Source organism: Polypterus senegalus, chromosome 5 (genome assembly GCF_016835505.1).
Source record: "Polypterus senegalus isolate Bchr_013 chromosome 5, ASM1683550v1, whole genome shotgun sequence".
Lineage (NCBI taxonomy): Eukaryota > Metazoa > Chordata > Cladistia > Polypteriformes > Polypteridae > Polypterus > Polypterus senegalus.
Window position 1 is genome coordinate 26235586 of NC_053158.1, and position 5995 is coordinate 26241580.

The following is a 5995-nucleotide window of genomic DNA, read 5'->3' on the forward strand; positions in this document are numbered from 1 at the left end:
GCCTGGGGTTTGTTTCCTGCCTTGTGCCCTGTGTTGGCTGAGATTGGCTCCAGCAGATCCCCGTGACCCCGTAGTTAGGATATAGTGGGTTGGATAATGGATAGATAGATTGATAGATAGATAGATGAAAGGCACTATATAATAGATAGATAAATAGATAGATAGACTGTGGTGGGCTGGCGCCCTGCACAGGGTTTGTTTCCTGCCTTGCGCCTTGTGTTGGTTGGGATTGGCTCCAGCAGACCCCCGTGACCCCGTAGTTAGGATATAGCGGGTTGGATAATGGATAGATAGATAGATAGATAGATGAAAGGCACTATATAATAGATAGATAAATAGATAGATAGACTGCGGTGGGCTGGCGCCCTGCCTGGGGTTTGTTTCCTGCCTTGTGCCCTGTGTTGGCTGGGATTGGCTCCAGCAGACCCCCGTGACCCTGTAGTTAGGATATAGTGGGTTGGATAACGGATGGGTGGATTGTGCAATAAATTGCCATGGTACAAAAATGCCTTTGGAAAGATATTGAAAAAATACAACAGACTGAATGACATGTTTGGTTTTTTCCCACGTCACTTGAACAATGCGCGGGAATGATTGTGAAATACAATGAAGAAAGAACCAATGAGCAAACGTTTGTCTGAGATACACTTACAATGATTGGCTGTAATTCTTTTTTTTCTTCTAGGAAGTGTATTGCATTCTCAAAGGAAAGCATTTCTTCCTCTACAATGTACTTTGGGAATGTATAAATCTTCCTTTTAATGTATTATATTTACAAATTTTGTAAAAATAGCTGGTTAAGGTTATTACCAGAGTGTTATGATTGACGTCAATGTGTTTTGCACTATGGCTGTTAGCAAATACATTGGGTAATAAATACAGTTAGATTTGTTTCAACGTTACAGAGTTACACCAGCCATATTCTATTGTTTCAACGTTACAGAGTTACACCAGCCATATTCTATTAACAGGTAATTAAAATAAAACAGTATTGGTATGCAGGTGGGTTTTTTTCATAATTATAACAGCACTTTTAAGTAAACCTAGCCAATATGTTTCCTTCTGAATTATTGCTAGACAGATACAAGTAATCTAAAGAAATACCACATTGCTCTTCCCTGCATTTTAATGTCATTCATTACACAGCACATAACGAATTAGTTTTGTCGATGAGGTTTAGATATTCATTGTGTAAGTATAAATAACAGTTTAAATGACTTCAGATAGTATCTTGTTTGCAATGGCTAAATATATTTATTGCCACTTTTTTGCACTTTTAGTTTATAACACTTATAGGCCCATTTTACCACACAATGTACTACTGAAAGTAATTTTTATGTGTGTTTGCTGCTTTTTAAATCCAAGTTGGATTCTTACTTCCTGGAAGCTGCCCTTAGCAGAGCAGTTATAATGAAAAGTTGGTAAAAATGGAGATCAGGAATGATCGAAAATTAGACAGACAGAGAGGGACTCAACAACACACATAGACCTTCCCACTTGCTTAATGGGAGTACACAACTGACAAATATTTATATAATGCAGTACCCGTAACAAAAGAGTAAAGATTAGACAACTGTAGTTATTCTGCTTTTCGCTTCATTTTTATTTAAAAACATATTTCAATGTGGCGTTTAACTAAAATAACAAGAATGATCTCAGTGATTTTCATCGCTTGTCAACATACTTAGTAGATATCTAGTTATAAACATTAGCAAAGCCTGCTGTTTCAGTTAATAACATAATGCTAAAATCACAGACATCTCACATATCTAATATGTATGTTTCCTTTAGAATTTATGATAGTGTTTCTGTGTGTCATAATAGCTCAACAAATATTGCTGAATGTCTTTGGAAAACCTTAAAAATAATTTCCAGTGGAGGCTTAAAATTAAGGAGGGATTTAGTGTCTAGTATGAAGACCCAGAATTTGGCAATGAACTCTGCAATTTAACTGAATGAAGATACACTGGACAAGGAGAGAGAGGCAATTAAGGCAGAGATGGAGAAAAAGAGTCCAAACCTTGCTTTTGTAAAAGCGAGTATGGAGCAGACTTTTTCCTTTCGCTGAATGGAGGTAGTTGAGCAGACACCTGCTGTTGCCCAATCAAAAAGATGGCCTGCACTGTTTTTGGAAAATCAGGTTAGTTATGTGGATTGCGCTCTTTTTAAGAAGTATTACTACCTTCTTTAAGAACGATTCGTTGTTATTCTTTTACTAAACTCCTACCCTCCCTTCTTTTCTCTTTTTCTCAAGATATGCAATGAGTTTCACAGAATTGCAAGTGTAAACCTGAAGAGAGAGATCCTTGCTGCATTGGACACACACACCCCAAAGCTCTGTACAGAATCCGAAAAGCAGCTTATGGAGAACAGATGCAAGTTCTTCTTGATGAGCTAGACAAACAGGTTTTTTTTTTTAATCCACATCTAGTAAACCTTTCCTACTGCTTGCAGAGAATATAATAAACCTGATCCGAATATGCACCAAGATGCTTTTACACCTGTTCATTGTCATCGGCCTGACAGTGGACTGAGTAACCATTTAATTTTTGCTCAGTAGGATTTTTTGAAAAGTGGTCTAAACATAGACATTAATCATACATCATTTAAGAGCTAACAATCTCATTTTATTTAACCAATCCATCCTTAATAGTAAAGACCACATTTTAAATTTGATAGCAACAGGAAATCATACACATTATTCTGCTCATCATAAGACACATATAAGACACTGACACATAAGCCTTGAAGTGTTCTTGTGACATTTAGCATTCAGACAGAAATTTTGTTAAAAAAAGGTAAGGGTTGGTGGAGTGTGAGGCTATGCTTAGTTTCCTCATTGCTGATTTTCTTTATTTTCAGACTTTAGACATGATAAAGCACAGGCATGCTATTGCTCTAAGAGATCACCCCTTGTTTTTAAGAGATGCCCTCAGTAAAGTTCAGAAGACCTGTTTTGTAAGTATACTTACAATATTTAAAGTGTTTTAATCATTTAAAATGTGACCCGTACATCATCATATATGAACATGACTTTATATAGAGGTAATGACTAATTCAGAATTTCTTTCATGACAATCACCTAAATGACTAAACATAACTGCAATGGGATGTTTAACTAGTTAATAGTGGAGTATTACAAACCTAAGCTGAAGATTTTTTAAGTATTTATCATTGCCTTGTGACAGATAGGGGGTGCTGTCGTCCCCTTGAACCCTCAGACCAGACGCCAGACACCAGATAAAAGTCCAATTATTATTTATTTTATAATAATAATGTGCACCAAGCACCCTCCACTCCACAATACTCATAAATAAACAATATTCCAATAATAAATCAATAATCCTCCATTCTCCCAGACGCGTTGCCACCCTTCCTCCCGACTCAGCTCAACTGCTGAGATCTCCCACAGTCCTTTTATATTCCCTGACCCAGAAGTGTTTCTGATCCCTTAGTCCATGTGACTTCTTAGCATTTTAGGGTCAGATCAAAACTCTTCTTCTTCATCCTGGAAGTACTTCATTTCCCCTGACGCTGTGACTAAGACGTACTTCCGGGTTATAGGATAAATAACAATCCCTGGGCCTCCTTGCAGTGACCCCTGGTGGCTCCGACGTTATCCAGTAGGGCTGTACAGGAAAACTCCATAGTCCATGATGTCCTGCTGGAATTCGAGGCATCTCCATGTCGCAGGGAGGGCTCCCTCTGGTGGCCTGGGGGTATTGGCCGGGATGAATGGCCAGCCATAGTCCACAGCCTTCAGAATTGTATCTGGAACTTTTTTTTGGTGAAAACTATGCACAGGCCTGTATTATCTTAGTTGTATCAACAAGCCATTACATTTATATTTGTTAAACTAGGGGGCTCAGCCCCCTGCTTGCTTTGCTCGCCCACCCCTGGGTTTGGTTAACAGGATATACAATTTAAAGAGACTGTTATTTTCATTTCATTCATTTTCATTCATTTTTTATTTCTTTGGTATTTGCCAGTAATAAAGCTGTAGTGAATGAGTTATTCCTCTTCCCTGCCCCCCCAGGCACACTACACACCAGCCACTTTACGTCTCTGCCTCTTGCGTTGTGAAGAGGAGGGCTGAAAGCACACTAAAGAGATGCGGTCGCTCCTTGGAAACCCCCTCTTAAACAGTGATACAATGGGAAACAAATGCATTTTTTTTTACCTCCTCTATGCTCAATCAGTTGGCTTGCTGCTGCTGTTTGTGCTGTGCTGTGTGATCTGCATGTCGCGCTGTGCATCGATCATTTAACCACCTGTACAGCAGCTGTCCGTTTTGTCTAACTTCCTTGTCTTGCAGGACATTAAAGCGTCTCAGAGAAAATCATGTCTCGACCCAAGATTTTTTTATTATAATAGAGAGACATTTGCCTCCAAGATTGCATTCAGATTGGAGTTGGTACATGCTTAAAAACTAGGACTGAAACTTAATGACCACTGTTCACCTAGCATATTACAGGTGCTTTACCAAAATAACACAATTCCTGTTAAACAAGTGTTTTTAATGTTTCAAATATACTTCCCAATTTTGAAGAGTCCTTCACAAAGGATGTGACAATGGAAGTCTTTACAGTCATGGATGACGGAGCTTTTCAACATTCACAAACAGATGAAGTTTACTTTGCCATTGTACTGTACTTGAAGACAACGTTGTCATCGAAAGAATTAGTGACTTACCAAGTGCACTTTTTCTCCTCATTGGCTCACTATATGCCCTGAACATCGGGTATCCCAAATAGATTAGGTACACTTTTGAAGTAATCAAGAAAGTCTTGGCAACAATTATTCAGCAAGGGTCCTGTCTTTCAACAATAAGCTCCTGCAGCAATTCTCTGAGTCCTGACCGTATCTCTAGAGACATTTGAAATGTGTATGGCCTTTTGATTCCTTTCTTCCAAATTTTTTTGTATTTCTCTTACATTTTGGGAAGGCCTATTTACTAAATTTCTTGAAGCCCTTCTATAGTTTATACCTGGATAAGGCTGGCACTCCATATGTTCATAAAATTAATAAAACAATATCTGTTTGTGCATGAAAAAGAAAAAAAATATACTCCTGCGGTTTTTGAGAAATTAAATATTACATATTAAAAACATAAGGCTGCACAAACAAACCCGACTATTTTGTAAATTGATCGGGTGATTGATAATGTTACATTATTGAATGTAATACAGTATTTGATTTCTCAAAGTGTATTAGCACAAATGTTCCTTTTTTCATTCATAAATAAAAACTTTTATGAATTTTCTATACATATGAGGCATTGGTTTCAGGTATAGTTTGTGCATTATTTATGCATTTACATAATTGCATAGTTTATTTGTATATTGTGTACTGTGTAGATTCTGTTTTAAGTAGTACAGTTAAGAATGTATTTTTATTTTAAAAGAATTGATCTGTTACTTTTATAATTTGAGTTTTAGTTGTATTTTTTCAATAAATAATGTGAAAATGTAAGTGTTTGGTGTGATTTTACTAGACTAAAGCAAATCATTGCAAGATAAGCACTCACCCCACAACACAAACTTATAAGTTAATAGTAACTTAAATAGATACTTACATAGAATTTAAAACATTTAGTTTTTACGTTAATGCAACTGGGTTGTGTCAACCTAAGTTATAAAGTACAGGGGACTTAAAATATTTAGTTTATGTAACACACTTTAAGTTTGTTATTCTTGTGGTACAAATTGATATTTTGAGTTGATATAACTTTTTGTACTGAATCTTGTTTGCAGAATGTTGACTTTTTTTTGTCGAAGCTATAGCCGTCTGAAAAAGACCCAGCTAAGATCCACACCAACTGTTGACAGTGATTTTTTTTTTTTTGATGGTGACCCCAGGAGAACAAACCCAGCCTTGGCCCGACTCACACACCCCACATCACAGAGTCAAAGAAGAAATGACAATAAAACAGAAATTGAAGAATGTATTAAACAACATTAAATGAAATCTAACTACACAAACTAAAACAATCCCA

The 5995-nt window shown here is 36.9% G+C and overlaps 1 long non-coding RNA gene across 3 annotated transcripts; it reads left to right on the plus strand.

Annotated features, from left to right (window-relative positions):
• The first annotated feature begins 503 nt into the window (after nucleotides 1-503).
• On the plus strand, nucleotides 504-5995 carry LOC120530172. 3 transcript variants are annotated; one of them, XR_005633915.1, is made up of 4 exons: nucleotides 504-2140; nucleotides 2255-2406; nucleotides 2863-2958; nucleotides 4316-5256. It is a non-coding gene; the product is annotated as an uncharacterized LOC120530172 (long non-coding RNA). The 3 variants fall into 3 exon arrangements; XR_005633916.1 differs by lacking the exon at nucleotides 4316-5256 and adding an exon at nucleotides 4037-4057; XR_005633914.1 differs by lacking the exon at nucleotides 4316-5256 and adding an exon at nucleotides 5754-5995 and having other exon boundaries at nucleotides 508-2140.